The sequence below is a fragment of the Ovis aries genome, chromosome 2 (assembly GCF_016772045.2).
Source record: "Ovis aries strain OAR_USU_Benz2616 breed Rambouillet chromosome 2, ARS-UI_Ramb_v3.0, whole genome shotgun sequence".
NCBI classification, from domain to species: Eukaryota; Metazoa; Chordata; class Mammalia; order Artiodactyla; family Bovidae; genus Ovis; species Ovis aries.
Genome location: NC_056055.1, coordinates 198,884,264 through 198,907,831, shown reverse-complemented (window position 1 = coordinate 198,907,831; position 23,568 = coordinate 198,884,264). Strand labels below are relative to the sequence as shown.

At 39.9% G+C, this 23,568-nt stretch overlaps 1 protein-coding gene across 4 annotated transcripts in view; it reads left to right on the top strand.

Annotated features, from left to right (window-relative positions):
- HECW2 (HECT, C2 and WW domain containing E3 ubiquitin protein ligase 2) overlaps window positions 1-23,568 on the top strand; it is a 446,556-nt gene that overhangs the window by 600 nt on the left and 422,388 nt on the right. Inside the window, exon 1 of one of the 4 annotated variants that reach the window (XM_027965053.3) lies at window positions 180-377. The exons of 2 other annotated variants lie outside the window; for them this stretch is intronic. The gene's annotated coding sequence lies outside the window, so the exon portion shown is untranslated. Of the gene's footprint in view, window positions 1-179; window positions 378-474; window positions 533-23,568 lie in introns of those variants that run through there. One more of the 4 variants, XM_060411239.1, reaches the window with a different exon arrangement.

Genomic DNA, 23,568 nt, shown 5'->3' with positions numbered 1-23,568 from the left:
CTCGGGGCGTCGCTGGGAGCGAAGGAGGATGCCAACACAAAGGCAAGCCGAGACCCAGCCCGTTGCGGAGGGCGGCGGGAAGAGCCGCTGAGAGGCGCGCCGGGCGCGCTCGGCACCGCGCTGCGTCTCTCGTCGCTGCCTCTGGTTGCCGGGTCGGAGACGGCCGCGCAGGGTCCCTCGGTCCCGTGGCAGCGGCCGCCGCAGCCAGGAGCTGCATGCGACGCGCGGCGGCGCCCGCGGCCGCCTGCTTTCCCCGCGGCGCGCGCGGACCGGCCGGAGGGCGCTGGGGCCGCGGGTCCGGGCATCTGCCGGGGCGCCCAGTCGCCCGGCGGCCCCATCCCCACCCGCAGCCGGCGGCGGTAGGCGCCGAGCTCCAGGTGAGTGTGCGGCCCTCGCCCGGCCCTTGCTCCGCAAGCCGGACGACGGGAGGTGGCTTTGTTTTCCTCCCTTGCGCCCCGGCGCGGTCATTCATTTGACATTTCGGCTTCCGCTGCCCCGAGACGCGGGTGAGAGGCACCGGGACGTGTTTCAGGTTTGATCCTCCCAGGGAGCTGAGACTTTTGGGTCCATCTGAGCATCTCTTGAGGGGGCAGAGGCTTCATTTTCTTTTGGTTTGGAATGTGTTGTGAACATCCTCTGCCGCGGCTTGGGGCCTGGAGGAAACTGGGGCTGCAGATTTAGACGTAGACGTTTTGGAGGACGTGCAGCTGCAGAGGTCTGGCTCTTCCATGCCTTGTGTTTTTCTCTATTAGCAGAGCTCAGGTGTTTTCCCTTGCTTATCATTATTAATTTAGGAACATCTTTACAGGCACATTTGTTTCTTTTAGAGTTGGAAGTCTTTGGAGACAATACAGAGCTCACAGTTACAGGGGATCAAGCGCTGTTGAACTTGGGAGAAGGCAGGCATCGTCAACCGTTGTAGGTAGAGGGTAGAAGTGGACCTTAGGCAAACTTCTCTGGGGGCCTTTAGCCCTCCCAGTACGATTTCTGCTTTCACTGTCTTGGAGTCAAGCAAAATGAATTCTCATTGCACGTATACCTTTGTCAAAGTGTGAAACTTGTCTTTTATTTTTTTTAATAGTTTTCTATAGTTTGTAATTTGGAGGAAAAAGATTTAAACATAATTAGTAGAGTGAACCTGGTGAAATTTCATGATTTCGTATTGTCTCATAAGTATGATTTTCATTTTACTATTTCTCCTATTCCCTCAAGGGCTCATTTCTTCTGTTGCCTAGAGAGAGCTCCACCGCACCCCCACCCCCACCCCCCAACAGATGGCTGTATGTTCTGAGAGGTTATCTTTAAAATGACACTCACATTACCTATAAACAAGAAAGGATCAGTTGTTAGGCTTATCCTTGGAGTTATTAAAGCAAGAACCCTAATCTGGATGGGGATGCTATTGATGGTGTGAAAATCTGGAGTTTGCTAATCTGTTTGGGCCTCAGAAGATTCCTGCAGGGATTGTTTATACAGTGTGGGAGACAGATGGCATTCCCAGCAGACAAGAGAAGCCCAGCATAAAGAGTCATTGTATTCTTCAAAAATTATCCACTTCCCTGTTGGGAGATGGGGTACAGTGGGGAAGACATAGTTTTCATCTCCCAAAGAAGACATTATAACCATATCATCCAGCAGCTTGACTAGTGAGTTTCTTTTTTTGAACATTTAAAAAGTCATTATTGAGCTGTTTGTTTTGATTATTCCTTTGGCACATTTTGGCCTCAATTTTTGTTATGTGAAGCAGTTTAAACAGTTATATTAACAAAAATGTCTTTGAATTTAAGATTATCGTACTGCTTGGAAAAACAGTAGTTCTTGAGTACAAATGGCCCCTTGGACTTATAGTGTCCCCTACCCGGAAGGACTTTAGTCCAAACTGCATGAATTCAAAAGGAATTTCTTCTACTACCTCCATGACAGGTGGTTTCCTGACTGCTAGCGTCCCCAGATTCTCAGCTGTGGGTAGTACTCTACTTTTATAAGACTTAACAGCCTAAGACTGTTGGGTCATCACTCTTTTGCTTAGTCCCCTACACTTAGCAAAAGCCTAAGATTTTTGCTTTAGCAGTGAGCTCCATCACAGCATTGAACAACCTTGGGCAGTGAATCATTCTGAATGACTGTGAAGTCTGTGAAGAAGTTAAAGTCATTCTGAACATTTGTGATAAGCCATCTGGAGCATCTCTGCTCCTACCATCATTATAGATTCTTTACGGGCTGTAGATTCCAGCTAGATTGCAAAATTGGTCTGCCCTTTGTATGCATGTGAGGGAAAATATTCCAATAAATTCATAGTCACTAGCTACAGGACTAAATTTTATGAAGAACATGAGCAATGTTTGACCCTTTGAAACAGGAAGTATGGGGTAAAAGTAAGCATTGGGTCTGTTTAGCCTGGAAACTGATCTTGGGGAAAAAAAAAATATATTTCTTTACTTTTTTCCAAATCCTTCTGCACCACTGATTTCAGCAAAAGGCAAAGGAACTAAGGTTGTTACCTGTAGCTGAGGACAGATACCCTAGCTATTTTTTCTGGATGAATGTGTGTTGCTGGAGAAGTGGCTTTTGGGCTCTGCATGTGCCTTGGCATCAAAAAAGGGTCTAACATTCAAATTTGGATTGTTAAATGTGCGGTTGATATCTGTGTACCTTCTCAGTAGGTTGCTTCCTCTCTTGTGAAGCATTCCTTTATGAGAAACCCAAGGCACCAGGCCTGGGATTTGCTGGGCCCCTGGCCTGTATCCACATTCTTGTGTGTTACTGCATTCTTTCCTGAGTAAAAATGGAACCAGTTTTACACACATAGGGAATGCAGGGTGGAGTGAAAACCTTTCCAGCTCCATTGTGGAAAGGCCGGCCTGGCCTGAAAGAGAGAGGACTGCATTTGAAGTGTGTTTGGTTGACATAGCAGAGGCAGAATTGCTTCCTTACACACAGGATGGCCTTTGTATGGGAAAATGAATGAGAGATTAGACGTGTGACCACACCTTCTCAGTTGGTTTATTCCTACTGCCCTATCTGAATCATCAAATGCATCCCCTTTCATATTTAAAAGTGCCCTGATTTGGATGATAAATTGTATGGTCACCCTGGATTTTCAGGAATCTTCACTATTTTCTTCACCACCTTCTTCTGACTTCAGATTTTGAGTCTGGCTTTATTTCAGTCTTTAATTTGTTAAATGCAAAGATTTAAAAAAGTAAAAAAAATTAAACAAAAAAATGCTTAAAGAAAAAAAGAAATAATAAAAATGATGAAAGATGAAGGAGTGAGGTATTCGGTTGCTTGTCATCTATTTACACATACAAGAAATAAAAGTTTTATGCTTGAGGTGTTAAGTGTCTACTTTGGCTCTGCTGCTGCTGGTGCTGCTAAGTCGCTTCAGTCGTGTCCAACTCTGTGCGACCTCATAGACGGCAGCCCACCAGGCTCCCCCGTCCCTGGGATTCTCCAGACAAGAACACTGGAGTGGGTTGCCATTTCCTTCTCCAATGCATGAAAGTGAAAAGTGAAACTGAAGTCGCTCAGTCATGTCTGATTCTTTGCGACCCCATGGACTGCAGCCTACTAGGCTCCTCCGTCCATGGGATTTTCCAGGCAAGAGTACTGGAGTGGGGTGCCATCGCCTTCTCTGACTTTGGATCTAAGCCCATGCTATTATTGTCTTTGAGCACAATGAGAATTAACACCTGTTTACCTAGGGCTGACACGAATTGGGACAACTCCTATGATTTGGGACAGCAGCTTCAACAAAACCTGTTTGCAGACCTAATGGCTGCATGGCTTTTGCAGATTGGAATGCAAGTTTCAAGGGCATCCCAGGTGGCATTAGTGATAAAGAACCCACTTGCCAATGCAGGAGGCTTAAGAGACTCAGCTTCTATCCCTGAGTTGGGAAGATCCCTTGGAGGGGGGCATAGCAACCTATTCCACTTGCCTGGAGAATCCCAGGGATAGAGGAGCTTGGTGGGCTACAGTCTATAGGATCACAAAGAGTTGTCATGACTGAAATGACTTAGCACATATGCAAATTTCAAGATATGGTGTTTGGTCAACTTCTTGGAATTCACTGAGAGACCAAAACACATGTGTTGTTGTGAAGACTTTGACTCCACATTCTCCTAGTTTCCAAGCCCTCTGGGCCATGAGAATAATAGAAGAGCCTTTGTTTTCTGCCCTCTCTTCTGACAAGAGTCTTGGGTTTGGGTCTCAGCTTTTCAGACAAAAGGCTTGCAGAGAAGAATGTGATGTGCCCTCTCACCACATGAACATTCTCACAGGACTAGAGATTGTGCAGGTGACCTGACGGGGCTTTGAGTTTGAACACTAGATATATGGAGCTTGTGGCATGTAATTTTACAATAATGGCTGTGCTTCTTTGCTAAAGAATTGCCTGTTTGAAAGAGTTCGCTTGCAGTGCTGGCCAGTAGGTGTTACAAATAATTATGGCTGTCACTTTTTCCACACCCACTCCACTGAAATCCTCAAAAGCTTGGTCAGCATGCTTGAATAAGAAGAAATGTATGTATCTTCTTTATAAGTGGGAAGACTGTATAGTTATTTTTGTTCAGACAAGGACGCTCTTGAGAGTAAAGTGAAAAGTGAAGTCACCCAGTCGTGTCTGACTCTTCGTGACCCCATGGACTATAGCCTGCCAGGTTCCTCCATCCATGGGATTTTCCAGGCAAGAATACTGGAATGGGTTGCCATTTCCTTCTCCAGGGGATCTTCCCAACCTAGGGATCGAACCTGGGTCTCCCACACTGCAGGCAGACTTTTTACCGTCTGAGCTACCAAGGAAGCCCCTTGAGAGTGAAAAGAGGTACTAACTGGAAGGGGCACCATATCAAACAGTTTATACTGTTGTGTCAGGAAAGTTATGTTGGATGATAGTTTTAACTATTACCTAAGTCATTAGCTTTTCTATGAAGAATATCCGTATGGTAGAAGAATGTCCTTAACTTCTAGGTTTGTTCAACATATGTTTAATGTGTGCATTTGTATACGTATATGTATATATACACAGACATTGCCCATATATCTACAGATATTGTATTACGGGATTGAAATTAACTGCTTAAGAAGACCTAGTCATTTGGAAAACTGTGACTTTCATCATTCCTTTCATAGATTGACTTTTAACTAAAAAAAAAGAAGTCCAGCCTCTCCACACTTTAAGTCATCTTCTGACCTTGTGCAGTTCTCTTGCTTAAATCATTTGATGGTTCTCCATTTTCTGTTTAATTCTCAAGTAAGATCCACAGACAGATTGGTGGTTAGAGAGGAAAAGCAATGAAAAAATTTTACTTACTCCCTCATTCATTTATTCATTCAACTATTAATACTGTTTATTGAGCACCTTCCATGAATCTAGACGCTGAATGGCAAAGATCCCTGCCCTTATGAAGTTTTCATTTTATTGAGGGTGAAGACGTGGGAGTGGGAGATGCACAATAAGCCAAATAAATAAGTGAATTATGTAGCATTCTAGAAGGAGGTAATGCTTTGGAAGAAAGTAGAATAGATAAATTAGTTGAGTAGCCTTCATGAAGAAACCTTCAGCAAAGACTTAAAGGAAGTGAAAGAAGTTGCTCATACAGATACCAGAGGGGAGTGTTTCAGGCAGAGAGAACAGTCAGTGTGAAGGAGTGAGGGTGAGAATATGTTTGGATGTGTTCAAAGATTAGTGAGAAAACCAACACAAGAGGGTGGAGTGATGGGGGGGACGTGGAAATGTGAATCAGAAAGATGATGTAGGAGTAGCAGAGCATGTAGGATCTTGAGATGTGAGAGTGACTATAAATCCAGCAGAGATCCCATTATGTTCTTAAAAGGTATTCTGATATTAATTGTGTTTGTGCTCTGAAGACTTGCATTTCATATATGGTGCACTTCATCTTAGGTATTATACTTTTTATGTCATTTGCTCATTGTTTACTTGTTAAAATAACATAGTTTATTGTTGCTGGTCTTAAGTTGTATCTCCATTGCGCAAAAATAGATCAGAGGCTCAAAAGTGGTTCATTGCAGTGTGAAAATAGTGATGAAAACAGTAATGAAAATGCTTCAGTTCAAAATGTCACAAACATACTTAGAGAACTAAATCCCATTCCAAATATAAAACGTGAATCTGTATGTGTAAAAACAAGGGAGTTTGTGACAGGAATGATTTCAAAACAGTAGCTGAAATGGAAAATTATAAAAAAAGCGAAGGGAAATAAGATGATGACTATTTCAAAACTGCTTTTTTATTGGGTTTGCCATCCATTTGCTCCTAGTCCTCAGTCATCGCCTGTTGTGAAACTTTTTCTGTGAAGCCATGGATGTTTTGGTGTCATTTTCAAACAAAGCACAGTGGCTTCTCTGTTAGACCATTCAAGTTTCCCAGGACAAGAACCCAATGATATTTTCCATTACAAAATTAATGTGTTAAACTTCTAACAGTAGGAAAGAGATTAAAACTTTAGTAGCATCATTAAGTGATCCTTGTAACAAAAGTAAGTATAAGTCATTTTATTGAAGAGATACTTGGAAAATCAGTTGGAAAGTTAAAGACAAACATTATCTGCAGAGAGAAACCAGAAGTTATTGTCAGAATTCCTTTGTCAAATGACACAGTTGGCTGTTGCATATTATCAGTGGAGTAGAGTGTGGAAGAGTGATTACTATCAAGTACACACTAGCAGATATTTCACTTTATGGATGGATGAAACCACTGATGTCATGCAGAGAATGAATCAGCTTTTGTCATTTGTTCAGGGAGGAGCACTTGGTGATGCTTTGTTCATTTATCACTGAAAACTCGTGGTATAGAGGAAGAGGTTTTTCTTTCGGTTAACCATTATATATGAGACAGAAAAAGTCCTCAGGAAGCAGAACTGACAGAGCATTAGGTTCATGTACAGAGAAGAAGGTTGTGACTTCATGAAGAAAAGAAGTTGTACCTAGAACCCAATCTACATGTTCTTCCATTCACAGTGAAGATGTAGTACCTTCTGATCTTGAGGAACTACTGAAAGAAAGTGAAAACTGGGTAAATTGTGGCCCATGTGTATCTGTGTGTGCTGTGCAAAGTGATGGGCAAGGAGTATAAAGCTGCTTCTCTGCACTAATGTACTCTGGCTCATATGGTATTTTACCTGTGCTCTAAGATATCTGCAGAGCAAGAAAGATGTTTCTTTATGACATCACAATTAGAAATGATTTCTCTTATATCAAGTGTCAAGCCTCAGTACTATACTCTGCCCACATGGAACCATGTCAGGGACAGGGAAGAAAGGGAGAATTGCTAACAAAACAATCTGCTACAATCATAGGGACTAAGACATTTTTTTTTCATTAGAAAGAGTTAGAGGTCCACATTGGCTATAAAGAGTTAAGAAAGTAATATTTTCAGTAGTGGACAGTCCTTTAAATCAGAAGCATATTATCTTTCGGTGACCTATTGGAAGAATAAGAGCACAAAGAAATAGAACTTAGATCCAATAAAGTTGATGGGGTGAGACTACAAGTGTATATGTATATAACGTTTGAGAGCATGTAGAGAACCACAGTGGGAGGAACCCAGGCTTTAAGGATTTTGTTAAGATGCTGGATGGCCAGGAGTGCAGGTAAAAGGAGGTGGAGAAGCCTGACAGTTGCACTTGACCTTTCTTATACTTTTGCCTTAGGCTTGGCTTCATTTCAGACAGATGGACTTGATACTTGACTTCATTTTTAGAACAGGATTTGTATTGCCCCTGATGTAACCTAGAAAAAAAATTAATGTTCTCTAGTGTTTTAGGATTCTTTGCATAGGACTCCACTCATTCTCCCCTCCTCCCTCCCTGCCTCTTCCCAACCCTCCTGTCGTCTCCCTTCTCTTCTCCTCTACCTCTGTCTCTTCTTTTGTTCTTTCCCTCTTTAAGCTGTTGAGTTGGTGTCTTGAAACTGGGAGATGCTTTGAGGGCTTATGTTCTTTCCATGTCTTTGGGCAGATATGTGTGCTGTCCAGGGCAAGAAGGATCAGGGCTCTAGGGCAGTTCTATTCCTTGTTCAGCTAACCCACTCTAATATGGAGTATCCAGTTATAGCACACACTTAAATTTGAACCCTCTTCCTTAAGTAAAGATCTGTTTCCCAGGGAGTTCCCTGATGGCCCAGTGGTTAGGGTTCCAGGCGTTCACTGCCTTGGCTGGAGTTCAGTCCCTGGTTGGGGAACTAAGATCCTGCAAGCCTGGTGGCAAGGCCAAAAAAAAAAAAAAAAAAAGGCAATTCTTTATTTATTTGGATTTTAATAAAGATGGAGTCATTGTCTTTTGTCTGATAACTCTTCTATAGTGATGGCCATTATTTCATTCTAGGACAGAAGTCATTCATGCATTATTCATTGAATAAACATTGAGAGCCTTATATGTACCAGGCTGTCTTCTGAGGGATAGGTTAAAAGAGGTCAATATTCAGACATGGCCCTGACCAGATAAGACAGAGAACTGAGTTAGGAAATAGGCAGTAGCAACAGAGATATGAATAAACAAAGGACCATGTAATTGCAAAGCAAATGTGGCAGAAATTGTAAAGGTGAACATTTTTACCTTCAGTTCAGTTCAGTTCAGTCGCTCAGTCATGTCAGACTCTTTGCAACCCCATGAATCGCAGCACGCCAGGCCTCCTTGTCCATCACCAACTCCCGGAGTTCACTCAAACTCACGTCCATCGAGTCGGTGGTGCCATCCAGCCATCTCATCCTCTGTCGTCCTCTTCTCCTCCTGCCCCCAATCTCTCCCAGCATCAGAGTCTTTTCCAATGAGTCAACTCTTCTCATGAGGTGGCCAAAGTACTGGAGTTTTAGCTTTAGCATCATTCCTTCCAAAGAACACCCAGGGCTGATCCCCTTTAGAATGGACTAGTTGGATCTCCTTGTAGTCCAAGGGACTCTCAAGAATCTTCTCCAACACCACAGTTCAAAAGCATCAATTCTTCGGTGCTCAGTTTCCTTCACAGTCCAACTCTCACATCCATACATGACCACTGGAAAAACCGTAGCTTTGACTAGATGGACCTTTGTTGGCAAAGTAATATCTCTGCTTTTTAATTTTTACCTTAGGGTGGTGGTATTTGGGCTACTTTTATGTTAACTTCTGAACTTTATGGTCTTCTGAATGTATTTTTGAAATATTTTGTAAGTAGAAAATGAAAAAAAAAAAGCACATAGTTGGAAGTGTCTTAAGTGTTTTGTAGAGGAGGAGCTGGCTAGAGAAGGAGGTGTAAGTGAGACTTCTTTTCCAGGCAGGCAAGACCTGGAGTGTAATTCATCACTTGTCTATGTGAGAGGGATGAGGCTAATTTGGACAGGGCTCAGAGAAGAGTTGTACAGCTGATTGACTGATTGATGGCTGAGTTGAAAATAAGACCTACGAGACGTCTCAAAGAACCAGGGACGTAGAACACCTGTGGAATTTAACCCCATGCCATGACTTAGGATCTCTTTTTCTTGCATTTATACACCATCCACTTGTACACTTCCACATTCTCTCCACTCATTTCTCTTGTTCAACATCAGGCAAGGGCCGTGATGCAGGTTAGAATTATGTGTTAGCGGAAAATTGGAATTTTGTTCTCTAGTTGAAGAAACATTGGAAAGGACCTGAAGGGCAAATGAGTTCAACCTTCTTCCAAAGAGGTATCTCTTCAATGTTGTTAATAGGTGGTCATCAAATTCTTACAGACCATTTTCATACTTGTTCCACCTAGAATGGGGTGGTGGCGGGTGGGGCACTCTTGTCTGCTTCAGTTAGGCAGGTCTTCTTTCCATTCCATAGATGCCCTAGCTCATCTCCACCTCAGTACTTTTACCACAGGAAGTACTTCCCATCTGGAACACCCACCAATTCTACCTGCTTCTCTGCGTGTCATTTAAAAACTGTGTTTTGCATCATTTCTTCCTCCCCACCCCCCGTCTTACCCTTATGAAGAATATGGCATTTCTGGGAGTAAATGTAGCTTCCTTTGTTGTGACTGGGAGTAAGACTGGGAGTAGAGTGAGTATCCTACTCTGGGAGGGGATTGAGGACAGTGTGTTTAGTTTAATATCTATCCCCTAGATGCTGATATGCCCCACTCTTGGGAATCACTATCTTATAGCAATTAAGATCTTAATCATCTGCTGTTTTAAGCGATGCACTACTTATTTTGTTTGCTATTAGTGTTTTTGCTAACTAGATTTAAGTACTTTGAAGATATGAGAACTTGGCTGATACCTCTGTATAATGCCCAGTATTGATCATGAAATGAATACATATACAATAATCAATGGCTAATGGCTGAAGAGACCATGTGTTTTCTTTTCATGAACCATTATGGAAACCTGTCATTTATATAAATCAGGTATTAAATTGGTACAGACACTAAAAGATGAACATTTTTGTAGTTCTAAAATGGCAGAAAGTCAAGTCTTAGAGGTCGGTTCATTGAGATAATTCCCATCTCAGAAAACTCTTCCTTTGTAAGCCTTCTAACTCCTTGCTATTCAGAGTGTAGTCTACAGACTACACTGGTGCAGTGACATCAGCATCACCCAGAAGCCAGGCCTACTGAGTCAGAATCTGCATTTTAACAAGATCTTCAGATATGTTTTCTATACACAGTAAGGTTTGAGAAGCATTTTATTTTTAACACAAACTTCAGAAATTCAAGAGGAGCATTTATCTTCAAACAGATGTGAGTCTGGAAATGACGATTTCATTGGTCTGTGGATGAGGTCCTCAGTGTTTTCTGTCATGTGGCTTGGAATTACACTGCTTCTTGCCAGGCCGGAAAATGCCTCTGCAGGAATGCCCCAGGGTAATTTAAGTGTGAGAGTGGTTCTTAGATGTTAGATGTGATGATTACAGGAACTTGAAGCATTTTGGAGTGAGAAACTCGGAGAGCTTGGCAAAGGTAGAGGAACATGGCCATGAAACCTGAAACCAATGCTGAGGGAAGAGGTCTTCCCTTTATGATTAGAAAGTGAAAGTGAAAGTGAAGTTGCTCAGTCGTGTCTGACTGTTTGCGACCCCATGGACTGTAGCCCACCAGGCTCCTCTGTCCATGGGATTTTCCAGGCAAGAATACTGGAGTGGGTTGCCATTTCCTTCTCCTTATGATTAGAAGCAACTTCCAACTCTCTGGACTTCAGGTCTGTTCTCCCCCTCCCACCCCTCCAGAGCCAGGCGGTCACAAATGAAATGGCTTAAAGTGCTGTGCATGGAAACCTTGTGGAATGGAGAGGTATTCTTCATCAGAGGAGAAGGAGGTGTCACTACTCAGCTTACCCAGTTGTTGCCACATGGGAATTTGTGTTCAGCAAATAAAGCTAAAAATCTAAGTTTGTATATACAAAACCTCTTTGAGTGTAATATGTTGGTAATTAAAATGTTTTTAGAACAGCTCAGTCCAAACAAAATTCATATGCTGCCTGCATCTGTTTTGTAACCCCTCTTCTAGAGCAACAAAACATATGTGGTGATGTGAATATCTGACCTTTTTAGTTTAGGACACCAAACATGGTAGAGGCAATTTGGTTCTAGTAAGGACCACTTTGGATCTTTACTAAGTAAAAGCAATAAAAAGACATGAAGAAGGGAGTTGTACTTGCTTTGATGCCCTGGTTTATCAATAAAATACATGTCTAGAGAACACAAGGGGGCTTCCCTTGTGGCTCAGGTGGGTAAAGCGTCTGCCTACAATGTGGGAGACCCAGATTTGATCCCTGGGTCAGGAAGTTCCCCTGGAGAAGGAAATGGCAACCCACTCCAGTATTCTTGCCTGGAAAATCCCATGGACGGAGGAGCCCAGTTGGCTACACTCCATGGTGTCTCAAAGAGTCGGACACTACTGAGCGACTTCACTTCACTTCAAAGGACATCAGTAACTAATGGTGTTTGAAGGAAAGTGATGCAAGTTATGACCAACCTAGACAGCATACTAAAAAGCAGAGATATTACTTTGCTAACAAAGGTCAAGGCTATGATTTTTCCAGTAGTCATGTGTGGATGTGAGAGTTGGACTATAAAGAAAGCTGAGTACTGAAAAATTGATGCTTTTTAACCGTGGTGTTGGAGGACTCTTGAGAGTCCCCTGGACTGTAAGGAGATCTAACCAGTCCATCCTAAAGGAAATCAGTCCTGAATATTCATTAGAAGGACTGATGTTGAAGCTAAAACTCCAATACTTTGGCCACCTGATGCGAAGAGCTGACTCATTTGAAAAGACCCTGATGCTGGGAAAGATTGAAGGTGGGAGAAGGGGACGACAGGATGAGATGGTTAGGATGGCATCACTGACTCAATGGACATGAATTTGAGCAAGCTCTGGGAGTTGGTGTTGGACAGGGAGGCCTGGCGTGCTACAGTCCTTGGGTCACAAGGAGCTGGACACGAGTGAGCGACTGAACTGAACTGATGCTTAAAGGCATATAACTTAGGTTCTATAAAATCTGAAGGAGAAGTGAACATGGGACAATGGTGAAGATATGAGGTCATGGAGATTTCTTGGCACCCTCAACCTAGGATCACACAGTGCAACAGAGCTGGGAGACTGGACCACAACTTGGAACTTATTGTCCTGGAGAGAAGTGTGACTGGAGATGGAATTAGAGTTAATTTATCTTTAGCATTTGGTTGTTGAATATGGGTGGTAGCTAATATTTAGTTTGCTGGAATTGAGTTTTCAAATAAAGTTCATGTTAAAATTAGCAGTTTATGTATTTTGACAGTAAAAATAGGTGTGAGAATCAAAATTCTTTCAAAGATTTATTAATTCTGTTTCTTGTTAAAAATTAAATTTCTTAAGGGTTAGTACTATTTATTATTTATCTTTACATTATTATCATCCTTACATGTAGTACAGTCTAGGTCAATGATCTGTAATGATTATAAGACAAAATATGGTTTATTTTCTGTCTTGGAGAGTCATTCTGGAGGTATTCATTTTCCTCACTGATTAAAAAAAAATAATGGCTTTGTTTGAGATACAATTCACATACCATGAAATCCGTCATTTGAAATTGTACCATATAGTGGGTTTAGTATATTTACAAAGTTATGCAATCAACACCACACTATAATATCAGAACCTGTTACCCTCAGAAGAAGACAAGATACCTTAGCAGTCACTCCTCATCTCACCTGCCTCCAGCCCCTGGCAACCATCTCTCCAGTTTTCATCTGTTTAGATTTGCCTCTTGTAGACATTTCATAAAAGTGGAATTATATAATATGTAGCCTTTTGAGACTAGCATCTTTAACATAGCATAATATTTTCAAAATTTATCCATATTGTAGCATGTGTTAGCATGCTTTTCTTATGTATAGCCAAAAACATTTGTGTTGTTTGGATATACCACATTTTGTTTATCCATTTATCAGTTGATGGGTGTTTGAGATGTCCTCAATTTTTGGCTATTATGAATAATTCTGCTATGAATGTTTGTGTAAAAGTTTTTGTGTGGATTGTTGTTCAGTCGTTCAGTTATGTCTGACTCTTTGTGACCCCACGGACTGCAGTATGCCAGGCTTTGCTGTCCTTCACCATTTCCTGGAGTTTGCTCAAATTCATATCCGTTGAGTCTATGTTGCCATTCCAACCATCTCATCCTCTGCCATCCCCTTCTCCTCTTACCTTCAGTCTTTCCCAGCATCAGTGCCTCTTCCAATGAGTTGGCTCTTTGCATCAGGTGGCCAAAATATTGGAGCTTCAGTTTTAGCATCAGTCCTTCCAATGAATATTCAGAATTGATTTCCTTTCAGATTGACTGGTTTGATCTCCTTGTAGTCCAAGGGACTCGCAGAAGTTTTCTCCAACACCACAGTTCAAAAGCAAGTTCTTTCGGGCTCAGCCTTGTTTGTGGTCCAACTCTCACAGAAATACATGACTACTGGAAAAACCACAGCTTTGACTAGGTGGACTTTGTTGGCAAAGTAATATCTCTGCTTTTTAATAGGTTTGTCATAGCTTTTCTTTCAAGGAGCAAGTGTCTTTTAATTTCATGGCTGCAGTCACCATCTGCAGTGATTTTGGAGCCCAAGAAAATAAAGTCTGTCACTGTTTCCATACTTTCCACATCTATTTGCCGTGAATTGATGGGACCGGATGCCATGATCTTTGTTTTTTGAATGTTGAATTTTAAGCCAGTTTTTTGACTCTCCTCTTTCACCCTCATCAAGAAGCTCTTTAGTTCCTCTTTGCTTTCTGCCTTTAGGGTGGTGTCATCTGCATATCTGAGGTTATTGATATTTCTCCCAGCAATCTTGATTCCAGCTTGTGCTTCATCCAGCCTGGCATTTCTCATGATGTACTCTGCATATAAGTTAAATAAGCAGGGTAACAATATACAGCCTTGATGTATATTGTGTGGATTTATGTTTTCAATTCTCTTGAGTGTACACCTTGGAGTGGAATTACTGGGTCATATGGTAGCTCTATATGTTTATCATTTTAGGATCTGCCAAACAGTTTTCCAAAGTGAATGTACCATTTTACATTTTAAGCAGCAATGTCTGAGGGTTCCAATTTTTCTATGTAATCACCAACACTTATTATTACTTTTTAAATTTAGCCACTCTGGTGGGTATGAAATGATATTTCATTGTGGTTTTGATTTGCTTTTCTGTATGACTCATGATGTTGAGCATCTTTTTGTGTGATTTTTGGCCATTTGTGTATATTCCTTGGAGAAGGATCTATTCACATCCTTTGTAATTTTATAATAAGGTTATTTATTTATAAATTTTTGTGTTGTATAATTTTTTTTTTTTTTGACATTCTGGATTCTAGAGCCTAATGAGATGTATGACTTGAAAAATTTTTTCTATTCTGTGGATTGCCTTTTCACTCTTTTGATAGTGTCATTTGAAGCACAAACTTTGTAATTTTGATAAAGCTCAATTATCTTTTATTTTTCTTTTGGTACATGTCTATCCTTGTTGATTTCCTAATTGTTCTGTCCCGTATGGAAAATGGAGTATTGACATCTTCAACTATTGTTGTTAAATTGTTTATTTCTCCCTTCAGCTCTGTCAGTTTCTGCCTATGTATTTTGTAGCCCCTTATAACATATATGTTCATAATCTTTCTTTATGTCCTCCTTTTGAATTGACTTACTTATCATTATAAAATATGCTTTCTCTCTGGTTACCATTTTTGTTCTGTTTTGCCTGTTATCAACATTGTCACAGTAATTCTTGTTTAAGTTATGTTTCCACGATATATCTTTTTTTCATCCTTTTACTTTTACCTACTTGTGTCTTTGAATCTAAATTTTAAAACAGCATATAGTTGAATCATTTGAAAAATTTTTTCTGCTAATTTCTGCCTTTTGTAAGTGTTTAACTAGAATGTTTGACTTGAGTGTTTATTTACATTGAATGTAATTGCTGTTTATCAGATGGATATATTCACCTTGTTTGCTATTGGTTTTCGTTGTGTTAGGTCTTTTTTGTTCCTCAATTCCTCTGTTACCTGTCTATATTAAATATGTATGTTTTCTAGCGTACCATTTAAATTTTCTTGTTGTTGCTTTTCTGGAGAAGATAATTTTCATAGGCTTTTATTCTGTCATTCCTGATGATATTGTTGATTATTTTTGAATTATTGTCTTAGTTGTTGCCTGGGGTTTACAGTGAAATTCTTAATTTAAACAATTTGATTAATTTAAAACAAGTTGATCAATTTCAACTTAATTTCGAAAGTATATGAAAGCTTTACTTCAGTATGGGTCAATTCCTTGCTTTATACGTTTTAAGCCCATCATTACCATTTCTATAATTATTGTCTTATGCAGTTGTTTTTAAATAGAAAAGGATTATTAAAAAATACATTCATTTTGTATTTTGTATTTAACTATGTGGTTAGCTTTACCAGTTCTCTTTGTGTCTTCAGATGGATTTGATTTAATATTTAGTGATTTTTCATTTCAGCCTAAGAGCTCCATTTAATATTTCTTATAAGACAGATTTGATAGTGACAGATTCTTTCTGGTTTTGCTTGTCTTAATTTTTGAAGGATAATTATGTGGGCTATAGAAGTCTTGGTTAACTTAAAAAAAAATTCCCTGCTTTGAATATGTCATTTTGATGCCCTCTGGCCTTCATAGTGTTTGATGAGAAGTCAACTGTTAATCTTATTGAGAATTCTTTGCTTGTGATGAGGTTTTTTCTGGCTGTCCTCAGATTTCTCTGTCTTCTGACATTTTGACTACGATGTGTCTTGATGTGGATTCTTTTTAGTTATCCTACTTGAGTTTATTGAGCTTCTTGGATGTATAAAAAAATGCTTTCATCAAATTTGGGAAGTCTTTGGCCATTGTTTCTTCAGATATTCTTTCTGTTTCTTTCCTTTCCTTTTGGAATTCCCAGAATGCATGGATTGATACAGTATCTGAAGTTTCACAGGCCTCTGAAGCTCTGTTAGTTTTTTTTCACTCTTTTTCTGTTCCTAAATCTGGATAATCTTAATAAACATATCTTGAAGGTCACTAATTCTTTCTTCTCCCAATTAAAATCTGCTATTGAACCCCTCTAGTGAATTTTCCATTTCCCATATTGTGCTTTTAAACACCAGAATTTTAATCTAGTTCTTTTAAAAAATAATTTTCATCTCTATATTGATATTCTTTGTTTGGTGAAACATTGTTTTAAAATTATCCATTAATTCGTTAAATATGGTTTCCTTTAATTATTTGAACATAGTTTTAGTAATTTAAAATCATTGTCTAGGATGTCCCAAATTTGGGCTTCTCAGGGACATATTTTTTTAATCTGCTTTATTTCATGTGTATTGACCATGCTTTTCTGTTTACTTGTGTATGGTTTCAGTTTATGTTGAAAAATGGGAATTTCGAATAATATCACGTGACAACACTGAAGATCAAAATTTCCTCCCTCTCTAAGATTTGGTGTTTCTGCTTTTTGTTGCTGTTGTTGGTTTGCTTACTGCCATTCCTGAATGAATTCTGTAGTATACATTCTTTGTCACATGTGGCTACTGAAACTTTTGCTTGATTCCCTTAGTGGTTGATTAATGATTAGAAAGATTTTCCTCAAATACCTGAAACCAGGTACCTGTGAGTGTCCAGGAGTCTCTGCCAGAGATGTGGGTCGGTGGTTGCCTGCTGGGCACCGCCAGTCGGGGTACTGAGTGCAGCAGTGTGTGCATGGGACCTTTTGAAGGAGGTCGCCATTATCGTCATTACCTCCACCATGGTTCAGTCTCAGCTCAACAACAGGGAGGGAACACAGCCCCGCCGATTAAAAGAAAATTGGGTTAAAGATTTGCTGAGCATGGCCCCACCCTTTAGAACAAGACTCAGTTTCCCTCAGAGTCAGTCTCTCCCATTAGGAAGTTTCTATGAGCCTCTTATCCTTATCCCTTATAAGGCAGACAGAATGAAAATCATAGTCACAGAAAACTAACCAACGTGATCACATGGACCACAGCCTTATCTAACTCAATGAAACTATGAGCCCATGCTGTGTGGGGTCACCCAAGAAGGACGGGTCATGGTGGAGAGTTCTGACAAAACGTGGTCCACTGTATCAGGGGACGGCAAACCACTTCAGTATTCTTGCCTTGAGAACCCCATGAACAGTATGAAAAGGCAAAAGATACGACACTGAAAGATGAACTCCCCAGGTCAGTAGGTGCCCAATATTCTACTGGAGAAGAGTGGAGAAATATATCCAGAAAGAATGACAAGACAGTGCCAAAGCAACATCCAGTTGTGGATGTGACTGGTGATGGAAGTAAAGTCCAGTGTGGTCAAGAGCAATATGCCATAGGAACCTGTAATGTTAGGTCCATGTATCAAGGCAAATTGGAAGTGGTAAAACAGGAGATGACAAGAGTGAACATCGACATTTTAGGAATCAGTGAACTTAAATGGACTGGAATGGGCGAATTTAACTCAGATGACCACTATATCTACTACTGCGGGCAGGAATTCCTTAGAAGAAATGGAGTAGCCATCATAATCAACAAAAGGGTCAGAAATGCAGCACTTGGATGCAGTCTCAAAAATGACAGAATGATCTCTGTTCATTTCCAAGGCAAACCTTTCAGTATCACAGTAATCCAAGTCTATGCCCAACCAGTAACGCTGAAGAAGCTGAAGTTGAGCGGTTCTGAGAAGACCTATAAGACCTTCTAGAACTAACTCCCCCAAAAGATGTTCTTTTCGTCATAGGGGACTGGAAAGCAAAAGTAGGAAGTCAAGAGATACCAGGAGTAACAGGCAAATTTGGCCTTGGAGTACAAAATGAAGCAGGGCAAAGGCTAACAGAATTTTTCCAAGAGAACGGCACTGATCATAGCAACGCCCTCTTCCAATGACACAAGAGAAGACTACACATGGACATCACCCGATTGTCAATACTGATATCAAATTGATTATTTTCTTTGCAGCCAAAGGTAGAGAAGTTCTATATGGCTAGCATAAATAAGACCGGGAGCTGACCATGGCTCAGATCATGAACTCCTTATTGCAAAATTCAGACTTAAATTGAAGAAAGTATGGAAAACCACTAGACCATCCAGGTATGACTTAAATCAAATCCCTTACAATTATACAGTGGAAGTGACAAATAGATTCACGGGATTAGATCTGATAGACAGAGTGCCTTATGAACTATGGACGGAGGTTCATGACATTGTACAGGAGACAGGGAGCAAGACCATTCCCAAGAAAAAGAAATGAAAAGAAGCAAAATGGCTGTCTGAGGATGCCTTACAAATAGCTATGAAAAGAAGAGAGGCAAAAGGCGAAAGAGAAAAGGAAAATTATACCTATGTGAATGCAGATTTCCAAAGAATAGCAAGGAGAGATAAGAAAGCCTTTCTCAGTGATCAATGCAAAGAAATAGAGGAAAATGACAGAATGGGAAAGACTAGAGATCTCTTCAAGAAAATGAGAGATACCAAGGGAACATTTCATGCAAAGATGGGCTCGATAAAGGACAGAAATGGTATGGACCTAACAGAAGCAGAAGATATTAAGAAGAGGTGGCAAGAAAACACAGAAGAACTATACAAAAAAGATCTTCATGACCCAGATAACCACAATGGTGTGATCACTCACCTAGAACCAGACATCCTGGAATGTGAAGTCAAGTGGGCCTTAGGAAGCATCATTACGAAGAAAGCTAGTGGAGGTAATGGAATTCCAGTTGAGCTATTTCAAATCCTAAAAGATGATGCTTTGGAAGTGCTGCACTCAATATGCCAGAAAATTTGGAAAACTCAGCAGTGGCCACAGGATTGGAAAAGGTCAGTTTACATTCCAGTCCCAAAGAAGGGCAATGCCAAAGGATGTTCAAACTACTGCACAATTGCATTCATATGACAGGTTAGCAAATTAATGCTCAAAATTCTCCAAGCAAGGCTTCAGCAGTACGTGAACTGTGAACTTGCAGATGTTCAAGCTGGTTTTAGAAAAGGCAGAGGAACCAGAGATCGGATTGCCAACATCCATTGGACCATCAAAAAAGCAGGAGAGTTCCAGAAAAACATCTACTACTGCTTTATTGACTATGCCAACATCTTTGACTGTGTGCATCACAATAAACTGTGGAAAGTTCTTCATGAGATGGGAATACCAGGCCACCTTACCTGCCTCCTGAGAAATCTGTATGCAGGTCAAGAAACAACAGTTAGAACTGGACATGGAACAATGGACTAGTTCCACATCAGGAAAGGAGCATGTCAAGCCTGTATATTGTCACCCTGCTTATTTAACTTATATGCAGTGTATATCATGTGAAATGCTGTGCTGGATGAAGCACAAGCTGAAATCAAGATTGCTGGGAGAAATATCAATAACCTCAGATATGCAGATGACACCACCCCAATGGCAGAAAGTGAAGAAGAGTTATAAAGCCTCTTGATGAAAGTGAAAGAGGAGAGTGAAGAAGCTGGCTTAAAACTCAACATTCAGAAAACTAAGATCATGGCATCCAGTCCTATCACTTCATGGCAAATAGATGGGGAAACAATGGAAACTGTGAAAGACTATTTTTTTGTGCTCCAAAATCACTGCAGATGGTGACTGCAGCCATGAGACTAAAAGACTCCTTGGTAGAAAAGCTATAATCAACATAGACAGCATATTAAAAAGCAGGGACATTACTTTTCCAAGAAAGGTCTATCTAGTCAAAGCTATGGTTTTTCCAGTGATCATGTATGGATGTGAGTGTTGGACCATAAAGAAAGCTGAGCACTGAAAAATTGATGCTTTGAACTGTGGTGTTGGAGAAGACTCTTGAGAGTCCCTTGTACTGTACAGAGATCCAACCATTTAGTCTTAAGGGAAATCCATCCTGAATATTCATTGGAAGGACTGATGCTGAATCTGAAACTCCAATACTTTGGCCGCCTGATGTGAAGAGCTGACCCATTGGAAAAGACCCTAATGCTGGGAAAGATTGAAGGCAGGAGAAGAAGGGAACGATAGAAGATGAGATTGGATGAGCTTGGATGAAATTGGATGGCATCACCAACTCAATGCACATCAGTTTGAGTAAACTGGGAATTGGTGATGGACAGGGAGGTCTGGTGTGCTGCAATCCATGGTGTCGCAGAGTCGGACATGATGAGTGACTGAACTGAACTGAACTGAATAAGTATCTCTGTCTTTGCTAAGAGCTCTATGTGCATGTAGGGGCACACCTTCAGTAAGTAGCCAAGTAGTTGACAACTCTGCCTTAGCCTTCACTTCCTGTATGCACAGAGCCTCAAGATCAGCCAGAGAAAGAATGGGGTCTTTTCAGGTATTTCTTGGCTATGGGTATAGTGCTACACATGAATGTGGCCTTTTTAATCATAAACAATATGTTGGAGCCTTTCAGATTCTTCTCTGGCCATTTAATTCTCCAAATCTCTCTTTTAAGTTTTTAAGCCAGCTTCTCTTTTCCTCCAGCTGGTATTGCTGCCATAGACATCTGCATTATCAAACAATTGCAGCTATCGTTTTCAACAAATGCTGTGATGCTAGAGTTTTTTCCATTTAGTGAGCTCTGAATTACATCCAGTAAACACAAGCCTTGGGAATAGGGCTTTTCAACATAACTTCCAGGTCAGGTAGTGACAGGTTACTGGCATAGAGCCATTTCACGGAACTCCAAACACAATTTGCCCTCCCCGTTGCCTGCTAGAGTACTGTTTTTTGCAGTCACTGTGACTGCAAGGATGCTGATTTTAAAGTATATTGCGATGCTGGGGAGAGAGTGATGGAAATAGGGAAAATGAAAATGCCACTAAGTTCTCTGTTTTTATTTCGACACAACCATTTTTTGGTGACTTAATCATTCTCATAGTGTGGTAATCCTATTGTTGATTTCCAGAATTGTGAAAAAATGGAGTTTTACAGTTTTTTTTTGCCAGTGTTCTCACTGTTTTTATGGAGGATTAGGTTTTTGGAGGTCCTTACTTAGCCATTCTTGCAGTGCTTCCTCCTTCTACTGAATTTTACAGCTGCCTGCTACTCTTCTGATGTTATTTGATTGGCTTCTTTCTTACTTTCAAGATTGTCAAACTTAATTTTTGTTATCTTTTTTTCCTTGTTATCTTTGTTTTGCTCACTTCTCCCTTAGGTACACACTTAAAAAAAATCCATGTGTAGATTAAAGGAATTCAGTTCAGTTCAGTCACTCAGTCATGTCCAACTTTTTGCGACCCCATGGACTGCAGCACGTCAGGCCTCCCTGTCCATAGCCGACTCCCGGAGTTTAGTGAAGCTTGTGTGCGTTGAGTTGGTGATGTCATCCAACCATCTCATCCTCTCCCCTTCTTCTTCTGCCTTCAATCTTTCCCAGCATCCAGAAATTACTTGAGGTTAAATACACATAACAATTTTCCATCTTAATTAATCATTCTTAAATGTAAAACTCAGTAATATTAAGTACATTTACATTTTTATGCAAACAATCTCCAGAACGCTTTTCATTTTGAAAAACTGAAAATCTATATCCATTAAACAAAGCTCCCTATTTCTCCCTCTCCACCTAGCTCCTGACAAACACCATTCCATTTGTCTGTATGAATTTGATTATTCCAGGTATCTCATATAAGTGGAGTTATATAGTATTTATGTTTTTGTGGCTGGCTTATTTCATCTATCTTAATGTTTTTGAGATTCATCCACATTGTACATCTGTCAGAATTTCTTCACTTTCTGAGGTTGAATAATATTCTGTTGTATGATATATCATATTTTGTTTGTACATTCACCCATCAATAAACACTTGAGTTGTTTATACCTTTTTGCAATTATGAATAGTGCTGCTGTGTATATAGGTGTATAGACATCTCTTTTGAGATCCTGGCTTCAATTCTCTTGAGTGTGTAATTTTTTTTTTTCTTTTGAATGGAAGCATCTATAGAGATATCCAAATTAATAGTTTTTTACTGACTGTCTCAAATTTTGCTATATAATACAGTTTCATTAGGCACAGCTAAGTATTATTTTCTGATTCTACTCAGACACCACTATCTCCCATTTTTAAGCTGCTCAGTTTAAAAAATTTTAAATGACTTGAAGCCATGTCAGGGACTAGGATCTAAACTGCAAACTTAAATGGAATCCAACTTCTAATTCCTGGTTGAAATCTAGAATTTCTGTGTTTTTAAATTTATTATGTGTTTAAAGAAAGAAGGATGTAGGGATAAGAATCATTGTATTTTCTTTTGAATAAGCAAACAACACAGCATCGTGGTCTGAATTTCACTGATAAATAAATAAGCTCTTGGGAAAATATGTTTAGGGATAGAAAGTATCAGACGATTCTTAGACAAAGTTTATTTCTGTAATTTTTCTTAGTTTTTTGACTAGTGCTTTTTTGGACTCTTTTGTTTTCTTCCAGTTGATTTTATTCATAGATCTAGTCTCCATTTTTCTATAGGTGGAGGTACATGAAACTAAGTACTGTGAGTCTTTAAATTGGCTAACTGAAACTTCTAGGAACCAATGTTTCATATAATAACTAACATAACACTGCATTTGTATATATATAGGGGAGATTTAGTTGCTCAGTTATGTCTGACTCTTTGTGACCCCATGGACTGTAGCCCACCAGGCTCCTCTGTCCATGGGATTTCCCTGGCAAGAATACTGAAGTGAGTTGCCATTTCCTTCTCCTTCTCCATGTATAAGGATTCCCAGGTTTTGAAGAAACACATGATTTGACCTTGAATGAAATTCTAACAAATCCTTAGATAAATTTCGAAATGGAAGCTAATAAGAGAGAGAGAGAACAAGTGAAGTAAAATATCAAAATCTCCAATTAAAATAATTAAACATTTCTAAAGGAAGTGTGTTTTAAAATGATACGTCTTACTAATTGTTTTATTTTTAGATATGTGTAATATTAAAGTGAAATGAAAGATTTACTGGGTGACTGTGGTATATAAGATTTAAAATTTGTTTTTCTCAAATAAATTTTGGGAGAAATGAAGTATTCCATTTCTCAGTTTTCTGAATGTGAGAAGATTTTGTTTAGTGTTTTCTGTTCAATTCTCATTGAAGGAGGGATGAAACTAATTTAGAAGTAGACTTATTGA